A 13238-nucleotide genomic window follows, 5' to 3' on the forward strand; every position below is an offset into this window, starting at 1 on the left:
AGGGCCAGGGGCGGGTCCTAGCTCCGCATTTCCAGGTTCCTACCTGCACTTCCTTGCCTTGGCAATCGGGTCGGCACTGTATGTGTACTGGTTTGCCTCCGCGTTCACAGTCTTGTTCCAGTCTTGTTCCAGCCTTGTTCCAGCGTCCTTCTGTTCCTGTGTCTATCTGTCCTGCCTCCCCAGGTAGTACCTTCGGACTGACTCTCTGGTACTGACCTCTGCCTGCTCCACTGACCATTCAGCTCGCTGCCTGGATCCTGACCTCTGCCTGTTCCATTGACCATTCTGCTCGCTGCCTGGATCCTGACCTCTGCCTGCCTTCGTGACCTCGTCTGACCTCTGGAACCTGACCCCTGCTTCGTTGTCTTCTCTTGGACTGATTCCTGGTATCTGACTCCTGCTTTGGCTGACACTCCTCGGACTGATCCTCGGAACCTGACCCCGGCTTCCATTGACCACGTCTCATTGATTCTGGCTTTGTCCCTTCCTTGTCATCGCCTACTTTGTACTGGCCTTCTCTGATACTCCAGGCCTACAGCCTAGTGACCGACCACTCTCCCTAGCTGCTCGTGGGCACACCTCTCTACTACCTCTCCAGGAGACCCTGCGAGGCCCACCTAAGTCTAAGCGGCTCAGGTCCCTACGGGCTCCACCCAGGGGGACCGTGGGCTTCCAGTGGTGAAGCTCTTCCTAGCCTCTGTCTCCTCCTGTGCTCTGCCCCCTGGGGGGCAGGTGCTTCCTGGTCCCTACCAGGGAGCCGTTCTACACTGCTCCAGACAAGGGTCCACCTCCAAGCGCCACAGGTTGCTAAGGCCATGGACTTGGCAGAGTATCCCGCCTCCAGGGTCCTACCAGATTTGGCCGCAACAGTCCAAGAACATTGCAGAGCTTTGGAATTGTTAACCATCCTGTGGGCTTAATGGCCTCCATGCAACCCAAAGCATCGTTGGTGCTCCCTGCACCTCCATGATAAAATGGAGACCCATGCTTCTGTCGTGGATTCCTCAATCAGTGCTTCATGCAATTTGCACTGCAACCCTCCTTGTTCCTGAAGGAAACCACTAAAGTAAACTTCATTCTTTCCCGCCTAGAGGGGAAGGCTCTTGCATGGGCCTCTCTATTGTGGGAACGCTCTGATCACATGCTTTCCAAGTTATCCGAGTTCGTTGCTCTCTTCAAGCAGACCTTTGGAGACCCAGGCCGCCAAGTTGTAGCCAGCCATAATCTACTCCACCTCCGTCAAGGGTGCTGGACCCTCTCAGAGTACATGGTGGAATTCAGGACCCTGGCTATTGAGCTCGGGTGGCAAGAAGATTGTCTGCAAGCCATCTTCCTAGATAGTCTCTCCAGCGCTCTCAAAGATGAACTCTCCATCTGTGAGACTCCCATGTCTCTAGAGGACCTGATTTCCCTCACCGGGAACATCAACCATCAACTCCAGCAACAGTGCCTAGAAGTAAAGGTCCCTCGCTCTCCTACACCATGTCCCACGTGTGTCCAGAGTCCTCCAGCCAAGACTCCATCACCACCACCTCCTCCCGTGGTGGAACCCATGGAGGTGAACGTGGGCGACTGTCTCCAACCGAACAGCTTCTTCGGAGGAAGGAAAGTCTTTGCCTTTACTGTGGTGCCTCCGGACATCTTCAACACTCCTGTCCGGTCCGTCCGGAAAACTGCAATGCCTGAGCCCAGCGGGGGTCCTGAGCTTAGGCGCTACTGTCACCCATTGAACAGTGGCCGTTCGGCTTACTGTGGGCACACTCCATGAGGAAGAGATGTCCTTCTATGTGTTAAAATGCTCCACACATCCGGTCATCCTGGGGCTGCCCTGGCTTCAGTCCCACGAACCCCAGTTCGATTGGCATTCCCTGCAATTGGTGCAGTGGGGTTCCAAATACCAGAAGACATGTCTACGTCAAGTATCTCCAGCCATCTCTATCTTGATGTCTATCACCCTATCTGGTTTGCCTAACCATTAGCCGAGTTTGAAGACGTCTTCTTGAAGCAGAAGGCTGGCACACTACCTCCGCTACATAAACTGAATTGCCCTATAGAACTTCTGCCGGGCACAACACCTCCCAAGGGCAGAACTTACCCATTGTCTCATGCAGAAACCCTAGCCATGTCTGAGTATATTAAAGAGAACTTAGAAAAAGGGTTCATCAGACCCTCTGATTCTCCCGCCGGAGCGGGCTTTTTCTTCGTTAAGAAGAAGGACGGCAGTTTACGACCTTGTAGTGACTACAGAGGGCTGAGCGCCATAACTCGAAAAGTCCGGTACCCATTGCCCCTTATCAGTGAGTTGTTTGACCGCCTTCAAGGGGCTCGGATCTTTACCAAATTGGATCTGAGGGGTGCCTACAATCTGGTACGCATCCAACCTGAAGATATCTGGAAGACTGCATTCAACATGAGGGATGGTCACTATGAAAATACCGTGATACCCTTTGGTCAGTGCAATGTCCCAGCGGTCTTTCAACGCCTTATGAACGAAATCCTCCGAGACCTTTTGTTCTCATTCGTAGTCATATACCTTGACAACATCCTGATCTTTTCTAAAGACTTTGAATCCTACCAAGATCATGTTAGGATCGTCCTCTAATGCCTAAGAGAAAATCATCTTTATGCCAAGTTAGAAAAGTGCCTCTTTGAGCAAAATCGTTTATTCTTCCTAGGGTACATCATATCCGATCGAGGGTTCTAAATGGATCCAAATGTCCAGGGCATCTGGGACTGGCTCCAGCCAGTAGGCCTACAGGCCTTACAACGTTTCCTTGGCTTTACTATTACAGGAGCTTCATTGCCAATTATTCTACCCTAGCTGCTCCGCTTACCGCCATGACCAAGAAAAGGGCTAACACTCATGTGTGGACTCCCAAAGCACAAGCTACCTTTCAGATGCTAAAAGAAGCATTCTGTTCTTGTCCCTGTCTACAGCACCCAGACTCAATACGCCCGTTCCTCATAGAAGTCGACGCCTCTGCGATCAGAGTGGGGGCCGTCTTAAGTCAGTTTTCTCCAAAGGGTAAATTGATACCATGTTCATTCTATTCACACAAGTTCTCTCCTACAGAGCAGCACTACAACGTTGGTGACCGAGAACTTCTAGCTGTCAGGCTGGCGCTCCAAGAGTGGCGTCCCTGGTTGGAAGGGGCACAACATAAATTTACCATTTTCATCGACCATAATAATCTTGAGCACCTTAAAGAAGCTCAACTCTTGAACCCTAGACAAGCCCGATTTGCGCTCTTCTTTGAACGGTTCAATTTCAAACTATGATATCGCCCGGCTTCCAAGAATCTCCGTGCTGATGCACTATCAAGATCCTTTGAACCAGAGGATGTTCCTGACGTTCCCAGACACATCATAGATCCTGCCTACGTATGCCTTGCCGTGACCACTACAGTTCCAGTTGGGAAAACTGTCGTTCCACGTAGATTACGTGAACGAGTTCTGAAATGGGCTCATGATTCCAAGTTGGCAGGACACCAGGGTCGTACCAGGACCCTAGAGATGTTGTGGAGATATTACTGGTGGCCCAACATGGTGCAAGACTCTCATAACTATGTAGATTCATGTCCCGTCTGTGCCCAACAGAAACCACCTACCGGACGGCCTTGGGGCTTACTCCAACCGCTTCCAGCACCTACCGAGCCATGCTCCAGCATCTCAATGGACTTCATCACAGATCTGCCTCCGTCCCAGAACAATACCGCAATCTGGGTCATCATCGACTGTTTTTCAAAAATGGGTCAGTTTATTCCCCTGCCGGGCCTCCCATCGGCCCCAGAGTTAGCCAAATTGTTTCTAAAACATATCTTCCATCGCCATGGACTTCCAAAGGAAATCATATCCGACAGAGGACTGCAGTTTGCCGCCAAGTACTGGTGCTCTCTATGCAAAAAGTTCAACATTGCCTTGAATTTCACATTGGCCTATCACCCACAGGCCAACGGTCAAGTTGAAAGGACCAACCAGACCTTGAAAACATTTCTTCGTTCCTACGTGAATGACCAGCAGGATAACTGGTCCGATCTGTTACCCTGAGCTGAGTTGTCACATAATACCCACGTCGCTGCTGCCACCGATGTATCACCGTTCTCTGTGGTATTCAGGTGACAACCTCGGTTGCCACTTCCAGTTCCTCTCACCATTCCTTCTCCAGCTGCACAATTCATGGCCCACACCATTCGCCAGGTGTGGAATCAAGTCAAATAATGTCTTCCTCAGGCCGCCGAGCGCTCTAAGTGCACTTCAGATGCCCACAGACGTCCCACTCTACTCTTCCATTCTGGTCAGAAGGTGTGGTTAAGCACCCGACACATAAGGTTGAGACTCCCTTCTCATCGCCTGGCTCCCAAGTTCATTGGCCTGTTTCCAGTTCTCCGGAGAGTGAGAGCAGTGTCTTACCAACTTCAACTACCTCGTGCCATGGGCATCCACAACACATTCTATGTCTCTCTTTTGAAGCCATTGGTCCTCTCCTCACCCTCTTGCAGAGATCCTTCACTTCCGCGGATCTCTACTGAACCAAATTCTATGCTCCCATCGGCATTGAGGCAGATGGGAATACCTCTTATTCTGGGAGGGTTATGGAGCAGAGGAGAACTCATGGGAACTGTCCCATAACATTCTTGATAAAGAACTCCTCAAGACATTCCTCAGGACTCATGAAAAACCACGGCCACGTAGAGTGAGGCCTAGAAGGGGGGGGGTACTGTTGCGCGCCCCGTCCATACTCGGCCCACGCATGGGCCTGCTCACCTCGCTAGCTCCTCTGCAGGTCATGGGTAGACCTCCCCAACGACAGCCCCGAGCTCCTCCAGGCCTTGGCGTCCCGCAGCGGCGGTCGCTGGGCCTTCCACTGCGCACCTGGCCTCACACCAGAATTCGGCATCCTCCGTGGCATCGGCACCAGGCCTCATGAATAATTAAGCACTGGAATTAATTGCCCGAGGATGAGGCGAAAGTTATTAATATAGCTGAGTTTAAAAAAGACTTGGACAAGTTGGACAAGTTCCTGGAGGAAAAGTCTATAAACAATTATTAAAGTGGACTTGAGGAAATCCACTGCTTATTTTTGGGATAAGCAGCATGGAATCTAACTAACCCCTTGGTCTCTTGCCAGGTAATTGTGACCTGGATTGGCCACTGTTGTAAACAGGATACTGGGCTTGATGGACCTTTCGACTGACTCAGTATGGCAAGTCTCATGTTCATATTTTTATATAGTCTGCCTAATTTACACTCTGGTGCAATTCAATTGTCCCTAGTGGTTCTCTGGTTTTCCTTCACTTCTTGGCAAGTAAGACTCCTTTGTATCCCTTTCATTCTTCAATTCGATCATTGTTTACCTCCTTCTAGAAGCCGGCTGTGCAGTGCATCTGTGAAGAAATATTTATGATGTTATTCCCCCTTTGGAGTCTCGAATGATGCCCTCTTATTCTAGTGGCTTTTTATTCATTAACTTCCACTTTACTAAAAAAGTGTATACTTCTTGTGTGTTGTTTAAGTTTTTGAGGTTTCGGAACATCTTTATCATATTTCCCTCTCTTCTCGCCTCTAAGTTATAAATATTTAGGTTCTTTCTTCTAAGAGAATTGGAAAAAACTATTCCTTGCCTTGACAGAAAAACAGGAGGTTGTGTCAGTCTATTTAAGTAGGAATTTTTTTTTTGACAAGTCACAGAATAGGAGAACTTTCTACTTTCTACAGACCTACCTAAAAAGTGTTGCGCGCCCCATCCGCACTTGGCCCGCGCACAGGCCTGCTCACCTTACTAGCTCCTCTGCAGGTCATGGGTCGGCCTCCCCAGCGGCAGCCGCGAGCTCCTCCAGGTCTCGGTGTCCCGCAGCGGCGGTCGCTGGGCCTTCTACTGCACACCAGGCCTCACACTGGAGTTCGGCATTCTCTGTGGCGTCGGCCATGCGTGCGGACCACCCGGTCTCTTGTAGAGCCAGGGGCGGGTCCTAGCTCCACACTTCCAAGTTCCTACCTGCATTTCCTTGCCTTGGCAATTGGGTCGCCACTGTATGTGTACTAGTTTGCCTCCGTGTTCACAATCTTGTTCCAGCCTTGTTCCAGCATCCTCCTGTTTCAGCGTTCTTCTCTTCCTGCATCTGACTGTCCTGTCTCCCCAGGTAGTACCTTCGGACTGACTCTGGTACTGACCTCTGCCTGCTCCATTGACCATTCTGCTCGCTGCCTGGATCCTGACCTCTGCCTGCCTTCGTGACCTCATCTGACCTCTGGAACCTGACCCCTGCTTCGTTGACTACTCTCGGACTGATTCCTGGTATCTGACTCCTTCTTTGGCTGACACTCCTTGGACTGATCCTCAGAACCCGACCCCGGCTGCCATTGACCATGTCTCTTGATTCTGGCTTTGTCCCTTGCCTTGTCACTGTCTATGCTGTACTGGCCTTCCCTGAAACTCCAGGCCTACAGCCTAGTGACCAACCGTGCTCCCTTGCTGCTCGTGGGCACACCTCTCTACTACCTCTCCGGGAGACCCTGTGAGGCCCACTTAAGTCCAAGTGGCCCGGGTCCCTAGGGGTTCCACCTGGGGAGACCACGGGCTTCCAGTGGTGAAGCTCTTCCTAGCCTCTGTCTCCTCCTGTGCTCCGCCCCCTGGGGGCAGGTGCTTCCTGGTCCCTACCATGGAGCTGTTCTATACTGCTCCAGGACAAGGGTCCACCTCCAAGAGTAACAGGTTGTCAAGGCCATGGTCTTGGCGGAGTCTCCCACCTCCAGGGCCCTACCGGGTTTGGCTGCAACAGTCCAAGAACATCACAGAGCTTTGGAATCGTTAGCCTCTTCAGTGGAAGAGCTCCATTCCCAGCTGCGAGACACAGCTCTGGCCAATCCCGTGGGCCTATCGGCCTCTATGCTACCCAAAGCATCGTTGGCGCTCCCTGCACCTCCACGATACAACAGGGACCCACGCTTCTGTCATGGATTCCTCAATTAGTGCTTCATGCAATTTGCACTGCAACCCTTCTTGTTCCTGAAGGATACCACTAAAGTGACCTTCATCCTTTTCCGCCTAGAGGGGAAGACTCTTGCATGGGCCTCTCCATTGTGGGAATGCTCCGATCCCATGCTTTTCAAGTTATCCGAGTTCGTTGCTCTCTTCAAGCAGACCATCGGAGATCCAGGCCGCCAAGCTGTAGCCACGTGTTTCAGTTAAATGGGCCAGGAGCCCTCTTTTGATAAGAGCGCAATGCCAACAGGGGATTGTGTAAATCCAGCATCGCATTTGCCCAGTGTTACCAATTTATTTATTTATTTATTTAATATCTTTTATATACCGACGAACGTTGGGAACATCTCATCGGTTTACAGGGAACAGAACTTAGCAACAGGCTTTACATTTGTCACATGATTATAATCGGAACAGTAGAAATAACAATAATAACAAAAACAATAACAAACGAATAATATGGAAGTTATACAAGTAATAATTAACTAAGTGGGATACATGATAGTGGTTATTTATAGACCAAGCTTGCTATTTGAAGCCAGCAGAGCTCTGCCAGAACCAGGGAGATATGTTCACAGGTACTTCTCCCAGAAATCAATCTTACGGCAGCATTGTGAAGCATCTGCAAAGCTTATAATGAGTAGTTGGGTAGGCCAATGTAAACAGAGTTACAATAATCTAATAAAGGTAAAATGAAAGCCTGCAAGGCTGTCCTAAAATCTCACGGCTCTAGCAGAGGCTTCAGGCTGTGGAGCAACTTAAAAAAAAACAAAAACCAGACTTAACCACAGCTTTTATTTGAGTCAATTAAGACACCAAGGGATTTAATGCACGAGGCAACTCGCAGGGAGGTATTGTCTATTGAAATTGGTACCGATGTCGAAGTTATTTTTTCCAAGAGAATACTAATATTTCAGTTTTGGAGATATTCAGGGCTAGCTTATTATGGGACATCCAGGCTTTAACATGCAGATTCCATCGAATCATAAGAACATATGAGGTTGCCATACTGGGTCAGACTGAGAGTCTGTCAAGCCCAGCATCTTATCTTCAACAGTGGCCAATCCAGTTACAATTACCTGGCAAGTACTCAAACATTAAATAGGTCCCATTAAAGAGTGACCAGGGGAAAGAGCGAATGCAGTCCCCCACTACCACAAATTATTCAGTCGAGTTTCCCACATGTGGGGAAATCACAGGGGTCAGCATGACCCAAGTGCAATGGCTGAGCCTCGCCTGGGAGCACTACCTTCTGAATCATGGACAGGTTCCCCTGCCAGGTAAGTCGGTTATGTCTGCATACAGTCAAAACCCATCGCACAAGCCAGAAAGTCTTTTTTGAGGGTAAATATTATTTTTGTTCTTGTTGTAATAGACACTGTTAAAATTTCTTGGAAAAATAAAATAAAAATTGAAAACAAAGGTCCTTGTATACACTATCGCCAAAAACTAGTCAAGAGCAGGGAATACACATTGGGCAAAACTGGTACAAAAGATAAATTGTTAACTGTGGGAAAATTAAAAAATGTGATGTTAATTCTGACTCCTTAAGTGGTTGTTTCTTCTTCCTCTTACAGCTGGGGAGGTGCAGAGTCCCATGATCCAATCATTATTTGAGTGCAATAAATCTGTCTTTTGTAAAAGACTATATCCTCCTGCAAGTTGGTCAAGCCCATTCACAAATGTGGTCACATTGACTTTGATGAATTTAAGACTCAGGTATTACCTCATCTTTCTAATTTGAGTGTTTTGGACATACATTAGTCCGTGGATAAATTTAATGAAATCCTCAGATCAGTAACCAATCGACTAAGAACATAAAAGCATAAGAATTGCCATACTGGGTCAGACCAAGGGTCCATCAAACCCAGTATCCTGTTTCCAACAATGGCCAATCCAAGTCACAACTACCTGGCAAGTACCCAAACATTAAATAAATCTCAAGCTACTATTGCTTATTAACTAATAGCAGTTTATGGATTTTTCCTCTAGAAACTTATCCAAACTTTTTTAAACCCAATTACACTAATTTCTATAACCACATCCTCTGGCAATGAATTCCAGATCTTAAGTACACGCTGAGTGAAAAATAATTTTCTTTGATTTGTTTTAAATGAGCTACTTGCTAATTCATGGAGTCCTTTCATGATTTTGTAGACCTCTATCATATCCCCCCTCTGTGTCTCTTCTCCAAACTGAACAGTCCTAACTTCCATGCTACTTATCATTTTGGTCGCCCTTCTCTGCACATTCTCCAGTGCAACTATGAGAATTGGCAACCTGAATTGCACACAGTATTCAAGATGCGGTCTCACCATGGAGCAATTCAGAGGCATTATTTATTTATTTATTTATTTATCTATCGAGTTTTATATACCGTCGTTCAGTTTCGCCATCACAACGGTTTGCAAAGTTTCGATGTTTAACAGGGTTTCCAAAGATTCATGTAATTGTTAACATAAATATTGTAGGCTTTATAAATGTAGATCGGATTTCAAACAATACAGTTTTAGTTATGTTTGTATTACGTGCTTGCATTGGTTCCACATGTTTGCATAGGGCCAGTAGGAGTGATGTAATATCTGAGAGTCAATGGGTGTTTTGGTATGCTTTGGTAAACATCCAGGTTTTCAGTTCTTTGAAGGTTTTTAAATTTGGCTGTGTTCTAAGTTCGGTTGGGAGGGTGTTCCAGACTTTGGGACTTCCTAGGGATATGGCTCTCTTCCGGGTTGAGGTAAGTTGTTTGAAACGAGTAGGTGGAATCTTTAGTAGATCTTTGTTACCTGAGCAGAGGTTTCTGTTTGAGGAGTGTAGTTTTATAGAAGTACGTAGCCTTTGTTTTTCGTATATTATTTTGTGTAATATGGATAGTATTTTGTATTCTATCCCAAATTTTATTGGGAGCCAGTGTAGTGAAATAAGTGCAGGAGTAACGTGATCGAGTTTTTTAGTTCCAGTGAGTGTTCTGGAAGCTGTATTTTGGAGGATTTGGAGTGGTCGGATGGTGGTGAGAGGTAAGTTGAATAGCAGGGAGTTGCAGTAGTCCAGGTTGGAGAAGATGAGTAGTTGAAGGACTGTTCTGAAGTCATTGGCGGATAGGAAAGGTTTTTGACGGTGTAGGGTTAGGAGTTTGTGATATCCGTCTTTGATTTTAGAAGTGATGTGGTTCTTGAAGGATAGTTCATTGACATCCATCGTTTTATTTGCCATTTCCTTTTTAATAATTCCTAACATTCTGTTTCCTTTTTTGATCGCCATAGCACACTGAGCCAACGATTTCAATGTATTATCCACTATGACACCTAGATCTCTTTCCTGGGTGGTAACTCCTAAAATAGAACCTAACATTGTGTAACTACAGCAAGGGCTATTTTTCCCTATATGCATCACTTTACACTTGTCCACATTAAATTTCATCTTCCATTTGGAAGCCCAATTTATCACAATCTGCTTGAGGTTTAACTACTCTGCATAATTTTTGTGTCATCTGCAAATTTGATCACCTTACTCATCGTACACCTTTCCAGATCATTTATAAATATATTAAAAATCACTGATCCAAGTACAGATCCCCGAGGCACTCCACTGTAACAAAACATTAAACTGGTTTGAGTCATATTTAAACAACAGATACTTCCAAGCACAAATCAAAAACACACTATCAGACAAAATTAAACTAACAACAGGTGTCCCAAAGGGATCAGCCCTGTCGGCAACACTCTTCAACATTTACTGCCAATCTGTCACCTTCTAGCAGGACTAGGAATCACACATTACTTATATGCAGATGATATTCAACTACTGTTACCCATAGTAAACTCCATTGAAGAAACAATGCAACTAGCCAATATGTACCTTGAAACAATCAAACAGCTCCTAAATCAGATGGAATTGGTAATAAACATTGACAAAACTGAATTCTTACACCTTGAATGGAAAAACATTCACCCAACACAAACTACAATCAAAATCAATAATAAGCAAGATGTGGAACTAGCAATAAAAGTACGGAATCTAGGGGTTATAGTGGACCCTGAGTTAAGCATGAAACAGCACATCTCACAGAAAATAAAAGAAGGATACGGTAAACTAATGACTCTTAGAAGACTGAAACCCCTGCTAACACTAAACAACTTTCGCACAATCCTCCAGGCACTGATATTTGCAAGCACAGACTATTGTAACTCACTATTACTAGGGCTACCACAATCTACGCTAAGGCCACTGCAAATACTACAAAACTCCGCTGCGCGAATTTTGACTGGCAAAAAAAGAAGGGACCACATAACAGGAACACTTGCCAAACTACATTGGCTCCCAATCGAACAAAGAATACAATACAAGGTTCTATGTATAATTCATAAGCTTATACATGAGGAAAAAGCCAACTGGCTTAACACAGCACTGCACGTACATGTCCCACACAGAAATCTAAGATCTGCGAATAAGGCTCTACTAACTGTCCCCTCTGTTGAATCAGCTCACCTCACTCAAGTAAGGGAAAGAGCACTGTCACTGGCTGGCCCTGTACTATGGAACACCATGCCTCTCGAATTAAGGCTCCAGCGAAATTTGAAAATCTTTAAATCTAACCTGAAAACCTGGCTCTATAAACAAGCTTTCGATAAAGACAAAGAGAAGGAGAAAAACAATTGATTAACATGGACACACCAAACAAACACACGTTAATGTTAATTTTGTACTGCTGATAAAATGTCATACCAAACTGATTAGCTTAACTTAAACAAATAGCTGATTGTACTTTACAGTTACTGTACTATGATGGCACATGATTAATTTGTAATCTATACCACTCATAATTTTTATCGTGCCTATATGTAAACCGTTGTGATGGTTATCCAACTTAACGATGGTATAGAAGAGTTTTTAAATAAATAAATACATTTTTCCAATGTGAAAACAGTCCATTTAATCCCATTGTCTGTTTCCTGTTTTTTAACCAGCTTGCAATTCACAAGAGGACATCGCCTCCTAAACCATGACTTTTTAGTTTTCTTAGAAGCCTCTCATACAGGGCTTTGTCGAACACCTTCTGAAAATCCAAATACACCACATCTACTGGTTCATTTTTGTCCACATGTTTATTCACCCCTTCAAAAAAATGTAGGAGATTTGTGAGGCAAGACTTCCCTTGGATAAAACCATGCAAGCTCCTTTAAAGTTGGTAAGAACATAAAATGCCATACTGGGTCAGACCAAGGGTCCATCAAGCCCAGCATCCTGTTTCCAACAGTGGCCAATCCAGGCCATAAGAACCTGGCAAGTACCCAAAAACTAAGTCTATTCCATGTAACCATTGCTAATGGCAGTGGCTATTCTCTAAGTGAACGTAACTCTGGAAAAATAAGGAATCCGCACCATGGTTTACTGATACATTAAGACAAGCAAAAATGATTCTCTGCAGATCAGAATAAAAGTGGCAGAGATCACCACTGGCTGCTAACCACTATATCGCCATGCCCTTACTTCATACAGAATACAAGTGAATGAAGCTAAGAGCATTTTTTATGCAAAGAAGATTCAAGCTGCTATGAATAACCCTTGTGAGTTGTTTTATACAGTTAGGAATTTAACTACTAGATCTGAACGCAGCTTGGAAGCAAATGTTCTCTCATTTCAGCCTGACTTGCCACAAGCTTTCTCTGATTTCTTTTTCAACAAAATTACCAATCTGTGTAATAGCTTTCCACCTGACTTATCTATGCACTTTTCTTCCAGTAGTGACAATGTGGTTTGGGAATCTTTCCTGCCTGTATCTACGAGAGACACTGTTCAAATTATTTCTAAATTGAATATGATAAAGTGCTGCTTGAATCCTTGTCCAACTGTGCTGTTTTGTGCCCTGAATGAGGACCTTGCCCTGTCCAACACTATGAATGTTAATGCATTATTAGTGCAAGGTCTTCTTCCGAGTTCACCTAAAAGGGCTTCAGTTCAGCCTTTATTAAAAAGGCCTGGTCTTGATTCCATCTTTCCTAGCTCATTACCGGCCTATTTCTTCCCTTCCCCTCCTTGCCAAAATGTTTGATTCCGTCGTTCTAAATCAACTAATTGAATTTATGGATAGTCCTTCCATCTTAGGTTCAGTAATCAGCAATACGGCTTCGGAAAGAATTTCAGCACAGAGGCACTGCTGCTGTCCAGCTTGCATCCTATTCAGCGTGGTTTCAACTCTGGGAAAAGTTATTTGCTAGTGATGTTGGATCTTTCCGACGCATTTGATACAGAAAGCATA

The 13238-nt window shown here is 45.5% G+C and overlaps 1 non-coding gene across 1 annotated transcript; it reads right to left on the reverse strand.

The window, feature by feature from the left end:
* Positions 1-8105: 8105 nt before the first annotated feature.
* Positions 8106-8270, reverse strand: LOC115096286. Its single transcript, XR_003858023.1, has one exon. It is a non-coding gene; the product is annotated as a U1 spliceosomal RNA (small nuclear RNA).
* Between the last annotated feature and the right edge of the window lie 4968 nt (positions 8271-13238).

Source organism: Rhinatrema bivittatum, chromosome 7 (assembly GCF_901001135.1).
Source record: "Rhinatrema bivittatum chromosome 7, aRhiBiv1.1, whole genome shotgun sequence".
Lineage (NCBI taxonomy): Eukaryota > Metazoa > Chordata > Amphibia > Gymnophiona > Rhinatrematidae > Rhinatrema > Rhinatrema bivittatum.